A 10,342-nucleotide genomic window follows, 5' to 3' on the forward strand; every position below is an offset into this window, starting at 1 on the left:
GTGAATTTTTCAACAATTGGTTTGTACTTATGTACCTCATTCTTAAGATTCAAATTTTCTTTAACTAGTTCTTCCTTATCCTTTTTAAGAGATTCAACATTTTGTGCGAGTGAGGTATTATTATCGAGTAGGGATTTTACTTTTAGATTTAATTCCTTAATTAGTGTTTTTGCCTTTTCATTTTCAATGCTAAGTTTTGAATTTTTGATTTCTAGGTCAATAGTGTTAATATTTTTAATGCTCTCCTTTTCAATTAATAGGTTTTCAATATCTTCCTTCAGTTTTTGATTGGAGGCTTTTAATTCTTTATTCTTTGCTCCTAACATACTACAATCACCCATAAGTTCTTGAAAAGCTTCATATAATTCTTCTAAAGTAAAATTTATAGTTGGATTTTGACATACCTCGTCGTCTTCGAACGCCATGAAGCACAAATTGGCGGTCTCTTCCTTCTCTTCCTCGGAAGATGATGTGTCACTATCATCCCATGTTGCCTTCAATGCCTTCTTCTTCTTCTTTCCAAAATACTTCTTTTGTTGAGGGCATTCGGAACGAATGTGTCCCGGTCTCTTGCAATCATAGCATATGATTGGGTCTCTTTCTTTTTCTTTTTCTTTTTCCCAATCATTTCTCCCTCCAAACTTTTTCCTTGGGAAGGGTTTCTTTTTCCTCATGAATTTTTTAAACTTCCTAACTATCAAACCCAAGTCCTCGTCCTCACTTTCTTCCTCACTCTCACTACTTTCTTCTTCACACACACTCGAAGTAGCTTTGAGTGCAATTGTCTTCTTCTTTGGCAAATCATCTTCATGTTGCTTCATCGTGAGCTCATGCGTCATCGATGAGCCCAAAAGTTGTTCTAGTCCCAAGGTGTTGAGGTCTTTGGCTTCTACGATCGCCGTGACCTTTGCTTCCCATGCTTTCGGCAAAGACCTGAGAATTTTACTTACAAGTTCCGGATTAGTATAAGATTTACCCAAACTCTTTAGACCATTAATTATATCGGTAAAACGTGTAAACATGCATGTGATGGTTTCATTGGGTTCCATCTTAAACAACTCATATTTGTGAACTAGAATGTTCACTTTGGACTCTTTGACTTGATTTGTACCCTCGTGGGTAACTTCAAGCCTATCCCATATTTTCTTAGCGGAACTACATGTGGAGACTCTATTAAACTCATTTACATCTAGAGAACAAAATAATGAGTTCATGGCTCTAGAATTGAGTTGAGCCATCCTATCATCATTCTCATCCCAATCCTCCTCAGGTTTGGGAACTTGAATGCCATTAACCATGTGTGATGGTTCTTGTGGTCCCTTGACTATAACCCTCCACAAGGCATAGTCTTGTGCTTGAATGAAGATCCTCATTCTAGTTTTTCAATAGGTATAATTTGTCCCATTGAAGAGTGGAAGTCTATTGGTTGCCTGCCCCTCAGCAGGAACATTGTTAAAGGGTGTTCCCATCTAGATCTTTAGCTAAGACGGTTAGGTCTTCAAGAAATACACAAAGCACCCGCTCTGATACCACTTGTTGCCCAGAGATGGTCACCCAAGAGGGGGGTGAATTGGGTGTTTTAAAATTTTTCGCCTAATTAAAAATAAAACACACAAATGTATGAACTAAAGTAAAGAAAGAGGAATGAGAAAGGTCAATCGCAAACACAAGGTTTTATAGTGGTTCGGAGCTTCCACTGCTCCTACATCCACTCCCCAAAGCACCTTTGGGAATTTCCACTATAATCCAAGATTACAGTCCGGTAGTTTTGCGAGTGCACTACCCAACTCGTTGTTTTACACCGGGCTAACAACAAACCCTATAACCCCCAATTTCACTTAGGCTTGGGACGCCTTTTCCTTGTTCCAAGTCCCTTGACTGGAACAAGCACAATATTGATAGAGTTTTACAAAAGATTGGAAAGCTCTAAATAAGCAAATATGACAATGATAAGCAATAAAACTCGGAAGAATCCTTTTGCCGTTGGAAGCGTGGGAAATGATGATTCTTCCGATGTGGATCGCGTAGTCTTAAGTGTGAGTTTTGAATCCCGAGCGGAAGAGAGTAGTTGAGCTTGAAATCACTTGGAAAACTTGAAAGCACTTGATTTCTTCACTTGAATGCACTCACTTTCTTGAACCTCTCTCTCTTGCTTCTCTCTTAAATGATCTAGCTTTGGGTTGGTGGAGAGTTATTGAGAAGCACTTAAGAGGTCCCTTTTATAGCCCAAAAAGCAAATATAGCCGTTAGAGATAAAGTAAAAGAGATTTGAAATTCAAACCAGACCTGCAAAAGTTGTCAGTCGCGTCCCAGGCGCTCCGGAGACGTCTCCGCTTCAACGCGAGACGTCTCGGCTGTATAAATTTACTTTTCACTTTGTTTGGGGTCGACTCGGCACTTTACGGGGACGACTCTGGAATTGTACCGTTTGAATCCTTGTTTTTCTGTTTTTCTGAGAGGGTTATCTCTGTACTTTACGGGGACGTCTCGGCTTGTTTGCACTTTTTGCATGGGGACGACTCCGCTGCCTTGGGGACGACTCCGCTGTTATAACTCCGAAAAATATGTCTTCTAGAATTCTCTGAGAGAGTCGACTCCGCTCTTTCAGGGGACGTCTCCGCTGCCTTAACTCCGAAAAAGACATCCTCTGGAAAATCCTGAGAGAGCCGACTCCGCTACATCGGGGATGACTCGGAAACTCAGCTTTTTACTTGCGGGGACGACTCCGCGTACTATGGGGACGGCTCGCGCATATCACTTGAAATCGGCCTTTCTGCTGCCACTGAGAGAGTCGACTCCGCTACTGAGAGAGTCGACTCCGACCCTGCGAGACGCCTCGCCAGGTGCCGGGGACGTCTCCAAGTGTGCCAGTTCTTCCTGTTTGTGCCAGAGACGTCTCTGAGACCATCAGGAGACGTCTCGGCTGTCCCTGATCTGTTTTCTTCATCTCAAAAATTCTTCAATAAATCCATAAAAATTATGGAAACTTGCCTAGACATAGGGGATCAACAAAGTGAAAACACATATTCTTAATAAAACACATGAAATCCTCAATTAAATTGTTAAGATAAATGGTATTATACTCTAGTGTTTTGTATTCATCAAAATCCATTAGGGGATCAACACCATTGTTGTGGGACTGCACTAACTAGAGTGTGTTAGAAAGAAAAGGTGAAGGGTAGTATCAGGGGATGCTTTTTTTTTTTTGTTCAAAAAAAAATCTACATGTTACTTCTATTTCTTAGTTTAGATGTTAATGGTTTTCATCCCACAATAACAATCACTACGATACTTCTGGCAAAAAAAGTTATTTTAGAAGTCACAAATACCTTTTATATGAATGTTTGTGATTTCTGTTGGATGAGCCATTTGGGATTTTTGTTGTGGTAGGGAAGACAATGAATCATGACAAGATATATGTTTGGAGAGGCTAGATGGGTGTTTAGGTGAGCTTTTTGTCTTCTTCTTTTTCTTCTTTTGTTTTCCCCCCTTTCTCCTCTTTGCTGATTGTCTCTGTGGATGGCCTCTTGCATGTTAATGCTGTCCTAATTAACCTTTTTTATGGCATACGGGGTTATCAGGTTGTTGCTCTGAAAATCTTTGAAGGGCTTAAGAATTGATATAAAGGTGTTCTAGAGAACAGCAGACATAAAATCCTGGGAATGCAGCCAAATTTCCAAGCATTTGGAAGATGCATAAATATCAAGGCCTGAAGAGAATTAGATGATTAACTAATTGACTGCATGCACACACATCACATATATCTTGAACAGGTGTCTAGTATCAAGGAATGTAAAACCCAAGAAAAACATTCTAGCTAAACTGGGTGGCGTAAATGAGAATACAGCATTTGCTGTTGAATATGAACACACTTATTCAGATGATAACTTTGTGGTGCCAACCACTTGAAATTTGCTTAACATGATAATTTAAGTAACAACTGCCTCAACAACTGTATGTATGTTCAGAAAAACTAGCTACTGGTCCAGAGATATGAGACATTTCATACCACAGAGAGAGTTTATATATTCGAGTGCACACAAAAGAAGGGGTTGGAGGGGGTTTTCAGCAAGAGTGATAAAAGTTCAGTGAGAGAGGAAGTTAATAAAAGTTTTCGAAACTAATAAGGCAACAGAAAAGAAATGCCTGAAGTGGATTTACATCATGATTAGAAGCAAGAAAAGAGCATTGACTTGGTTCAACTATTCATAAATGTTTGAAAAGAATCTTGCGGTCTTACAATGTTTAAAACACAGGTGAAACAGACATATTCTATTGCAATTCATTTAGATTTTATTTATTATTTAACTAATATTGCTTCTTTTTGTGCATACGAGGTAACAACATGCCGCGAGGAAAACGATTCAGAGATGTTGAGTTTCAGCACACATCCGTGGGATCTTCTTCCGATCAGTCCCAACAGCCCGACGAGCCCCAGCAGCACGAGTCTCAGTCTGCGCACGTGCCACCTGTTGATTGTCCAGACATGGATGACGTGCACATCCAGGGTAAATAACTATATGTATTTGATGACTATACATAATTATTACTTATTTTGCATGAGTTAATAATTTTCATATTCCTAACTTCTAAAGTTTTTTTTTTTTTAGGTTCCTGATACTTCAACAGCTCGCAGAGATGATGATGGGGCTGAATGCGGTCCCTGATATTTTTTAGACTGTTATTTAATGAGTTTTATATGTATCTTTCTTATATTTTTCAAAATACATTGTAATTCTAAACTTATGTAAATTTAATCTTATATGACAATATGAATGTTTCGAATGATCTGTATGTTTGTCTTGATGTAAATGTAATGCAGGTTCATATTTGCTATAATATCTTTTTTAATATGCTTTTGTTTTTTTTAAAAAAAAAAATCCACTCCCAACGCTTTAAAGCGTCGTTAAAAACCCCCTTTGGCACGGGCTGGCACGCCATCGCCGGCGCTTAAAAAGCGTCGGTAAAAATCCTTTAGGCGACACTATATAAGCGTCGTTATAGCGTCGGTAAAAATACATTTACCGACGCTTTAAAGCGTCGGCGAATGCTGTTTTTTGCCGACGCTTTCATTAGCGTCGGGAAAGCCCAGTTTTTTCTGGGCTTCCTTTGGGCTCTCCTGACGCTTTAAAGCGTCGGCGAATCTCTATTTGCCGACGCTTTCATTAGCGTCGGAAAATCCCTGTTTTTGCCGACGCTTTCTATTAGCGTCGGCAAAAACATTTGCCACTCCGGTATCGCCAACGCTTTTGCGACGCTTCTGTTTGCGTTGCGGGAACTTTAGCCGACGCTTATAAGCGTCGGTAAATATTATAAAAAGCGTCGGAAAAGATGAGTTTTCTTGTAGTGAAGGTTGAAAGCCGAGCTCAGAAGGTCGACCTCAGAAGGCCGAGCTTAGAAGTTGTCACGACCCCCGCCCCGTTCCCGGCGGGCCGCCGCGACGGTCCTAGGGTGCGGGTAGGCATAAGGCCACCAGCCACCGCATAAAACCCTACTACCTATCAATCATCAATAAATCTTGAAAAATTTGGCATGATACATGCACAAAATGATCACTTTTTCTATAGTGACCTGTCAGGATTATTTCAATACATACAACAACACTACCTGTCAGAGCAACAATCACATAATCTGTCACATAATGAATCTAGACAATATATCTCAATACATCATCTCAGGTATATAACTCATTTGCACATATATATATATATATATACCTGCTTCCTAATCCATCCATGGTCAAACCCATATCTACAACAGGATCTATGACTGTAACTATGCACTATATATAATAGAAGGTTTATAATACACCAAAAGGTATAAACCTCTATCTACATTATACTATACTATGGAGCTGCACAGCTAGCAGGCAATCTCTAACCCTGCTCCTCTCTATACAATACCTGCTCTGCAATCAAAAATATCAAACTGGGGAGTGAGTATATAAATACTCAGTGAGTGGAGTAGAGAGTACTATGCACATGAGACAAGATATAATCATGGCTCGAGGTGAAATCTCAAGAGCATATGAGCAGTCGTCAAGAACATGGTACACATAACTCAACATAAGAAATAAGGAGTAAATCATCACAATCCCAATCAACTCATTTGGAGCATATATAGAATAATCAAATAAGTATGTATGATGACGTGAATATGCTCAACAGGTCATAGTACTGAATCATATAAATCAGGTGTCAATAGGCTGAATCATCAATAAGACAGCTATCGGGAGGTGGGTTTTACGCCCCAGGCGAACCAGCAACAACTCCCTACTGTCACATGCATATGCAGGATAAGACACCATATCGATAATATAAATGCTAGACAGCTGTTGGGAGGTGGGTTTTACGCCCCAGGCGAACCAGCAACAACTCCCTACTGTCACATGCATATGCAGGATAAGATACCACACTAATTATGTAAATGCTGGCCAGTATCCAGAACAGAAATCCATCTCACATCTACATACTAAACGGCACCTCGCGGGAATTCTACATCCGCGGAAAGCCATACTGCACCTCGCGGGGTCTTACTATGCCCGGCGGCAAGCAGAATATAAGTCGTAGGACCGGCCGATCCTACGCCTAGGGCCGTGTCCCCCCTAGGAAGGGACTGGGCTCCGCCCACCCAGAAGGCTACTATGTGCACAAAGGCCGATGTTCAACCCCATCGACTATAGGTGTCCTGCAGATACTGCCAAGCTATACATAAATGCCATAATGCACCCTCCCAATACTCTACTAAAAAGGAGCATAATCAAGACTACCACTCACTCGGCCACGACCCAATTATAACTAACATCAGGGTTGGGAGTGAGGAATCACGGGAGTACAATGCAACTCAATATACCATGAGAAGGGCTCTACTAGTCTTTGAAATAGAGGAAATGAAATCAATTTACAAAGAAATCATTTCACAATTCGGAATCAATTTGATTACTCATCAACCCCTCATAATTCCTCTCAATGTTCCCTCAAATGCATGTACAGAATAATCAAGCATAGAGAATCAAGATTATAGAGGAATCTACTACAATATCAATCAATATGCTCAAGTGGAATCAATTCACACTTGGCGACATTCATGAAAATGAATTAAGGATGCTCATGGTGCAAAGTACATGACTCCCACTCACCTGTCAATCCGACACAGCCCTGATACGCCTCCAAAAATCTACAGCAGGCAGTGGGGAACTTCTTCCTCTTATTCCCTAGCTTCTTGCCCAACTGTGACATGCATTTACAATACATTTAGTCTTGTATCAAGGGCTATAATCTACGTGCCAATTATAATATAGGGGACTTTAATTGATTCAACTCCCCCGTTTCCTAAATCTTTTCTTTTCTTTCTTTTTTTTCTTTTTCTATTAATTAACTCACCATTTATGTGTATTAGGGACTCCCTTGCATGAGTACAAGGTCCCCTTAGCTTAATCTGGGCTTAATACCCTATTATGGCATGAAATCCCCTATTTTCCCACTCGGATGAACAGTAACCCGGACCGACAGCCGGTTACTTCATCCTGGGTTTGATCCACTTTCCAAATTCCAAATTTGATGAAATTTTTACCTAACATTCTACACTCATAGGGGATTCCAAAGAGGTAAAAATGCATTGCTATCGAAGGTCGTTTGACCCCCTAAATAATTCGTCGAAGTTGGAACTTCGACACAGTTTTTCCGTAGTGCCGGAAAAAATTTGTCAAAATCCGATTCTTCCTCTTTTAACCGCTTCTACAACCCTTATCCGACCCCTCTAGACTATATCCACCCTTTGTATAGCCTAATGTCATCAAAAGACTAGATAGGGATGGATATTTACCTTTTTCTTTTTGGAAATCGAGGTTCTTGCGTAGAGAAGAAGGAGATCTACACTTTTTCCTTCAGCTCGTAGTGCAACCGGAGCTTTCTTGCACCTCGAATCCCCTTCCTCTTCTTCTTTCTTCTTCTTCTTCTTCTCTTTTTCTTTCTTTCTTTCCTCTCTGTTTCACGCCTGAGACTCCTCCCCCTCTCCTCTCTCTCTCTCTCTCTCTCGGTTTCATTCCACCGACATCACAACCCTCCCAATTAAGTCACATCAAAATACTATTCATCCTTTTTTTAATATTATTAATTTCCCATTTTGCCCCTAACACTTCAATATATCTACTATTATGCCATTAATTTTTGATTCCTTCCAATTTTACCCCTTATATCAATTTTAAAGGACTATTCTATCCCTTTTTATATAAAAAAAAATTGGGGTTATTACAGAAGTCCAATCTCTGAAGGTTGAGCTCAGAAGGTCGAGCTCAGAAGACCGACCTCAGAAAACATGAGCTCAGAAGGCTGAAAGCCAAGCTCAGAAGGTCAAGCTTAGAAATCCGAGCTCAGAAGGCTGAGCTCATAAGGCCGAGCTCAGAAGACCGACCTCAGAAAGCATGAGCTCAGAAGGCCGAGCATAGAAGGCATGAGCTCAGAAAGTTGACCCTAGAAGGTCGACCTCGTCGTCCACATATTGCGGCCATGCCCTGCAGTAGCCTCACCACACCATGGTTTGCTTGCCGGCCACGCCACGACATATTAACCAGAGACTATACCCTGCTATGACTGTCAACGCCTCACCGTTCCCAAGAATGGACTGCACCGTGCGCCACAAGCAAGCTCTGACTGCGTGCCATCCCCACTCATAATGGAAATGGGCCATACCTCCGCCACCTGGACACCTCTACAGGGACTATAAATAGCCCCATAAGGTAAAGTAAAGAAAATTTTTGGCTGGGCCTACTAAACTCCACTCTAACTTGAGCGTCGGAGGACCTTCACCGGAACCCCACTGTTGAGGCTTTGTGCAGGTCCGCCGCCGCACGGGAGGTGGCGCTCGTCCTCTTCTTCTACTCACCGGCAGCTCCCTCGACTCCTCTGGCGTGGTCACCCTCGGGCCAGATTTGAACCACAACATATTTAGCGCTAGAAGGAGGGCCTGAGTCGTGATCATGAAGTTGAGGGATCAAGGAGCTTCAAATGCGTCGAGGAGCCAGGCACCAGCTTTCCGCAACTCGCTCCAAAGTCCACCCCTTGCAGAACTGACGGACCAAATTTTTTAAGTCCAACCAGAGCAGTTCAACCTGCTTGTTCAACAAGTACAAGCACTCATTGCGGTAATTCAAGGCCTACAGTAAGTAGAAGACCAGCCTCTACTCCCTCCTCACAAGCATGAGTCCTCAGGATGCTGCTCGCGACGTCATTTTTCTGTACAACGTTGCCACCACCGAAGCTCCCACCGAGCTCGACCCCCAAGCCGGGAGGGCTTGTCGCGCATCCATTATCCTGAGAGCTCGCGCCGAAGCCTGCCGCCTCGAACACGGGAGCACCCATCTGAGGCGAGGTCTGCCCCATGCCGAGCTGCAACAGGAGTCCCACCCGAGCTCGGCAGAAAAGTCGAGGACTTGGAGCGGTAGATACAGACGCTTCGAGACCGAGGCCCGAAGCGAGATGCCGACCTTGACTTTACAAACAGAGTCTCCATTCCCTCAATGGATCATGGATGAGTCAATCCCCCAGAGATTCAAGATGCCACAGATTGAGCCATATGATGGCTCATCCGATCCTCTGGATCATTTGGAGAGCTACAAGGCCCTTATGACACTCCAAGGAGCCACAGACGCTCTACTCTGCAAAGCCTTCTCAGTGACTCTCCGCAAGGCAGCTCGTATTTGGATCTCCAGACTAAAGCCCAGCTCGATTCTCTCCTTTGAACAGCCGGGCAGGCAGCTCGCCACCCATTTTGCCGCTAGCCGGCATCAGCACCGGATCTCAGACTCCCTCTTCGCCATCAAGCAGAAGGAGAGAGAATTCTTAATAGACTACATCAATCGCTTAACCTCGGCCACATGGGAGGTTCGCGATCTCGACCAGTCAATCACCGTGCCGGCATTGAATACTGGAGTTCGGTCCTACAAATTTCTCTTCTTCATCGAGAAAAGCTTCCCCGCCGACTTTCTTGAAATGTTGGCCCGAGCTCGCAAGTACGCTAAGGCTGAGGAAGCCATGGCCTCTCAACGGGAGGCAGCCGAACGACCTGCCAAGATGCAGAAGAAGCGCCAGGAGGAGCACTCCCAACCAAGCAGCAAATTCCCCTGGCATAAGAAAGAGCCTCCTTGGCCCAAGAGCCTAGCTCGCCCGAGGTCTCCCCTCTAAAAGTTTCAGACATACACCCCCTCATATCCACCCGAGCAGAGATTCTCATGGAGATTGAGGGTCAGGGCTACCTCCGACCTCCATTGAAGATGCGATCGATAGAGTCGCGGAAGCACTTGAAAAAGTACTGCCACTTCCACCGAGATCACGGCCATGATACG

This window comes from Phoenix dactylifera, chromosome 9 (assembly GCF_051530095.1).
Source record: "Phoenix dactylifera cultivar Ajwa chromosome 9, Ajwa_hap1_PhDact_Kaust_v1.1, whole genome shotgun sequence".
In the NCBI taxonomy this organism is placed as follows: domain Eukaryota; kingdom Viridiplantae; phylum Streptophyta; class Magnoliopsida; order Arecales; family Arecaceae; genus Phoenix; species Phoenix dactylifera.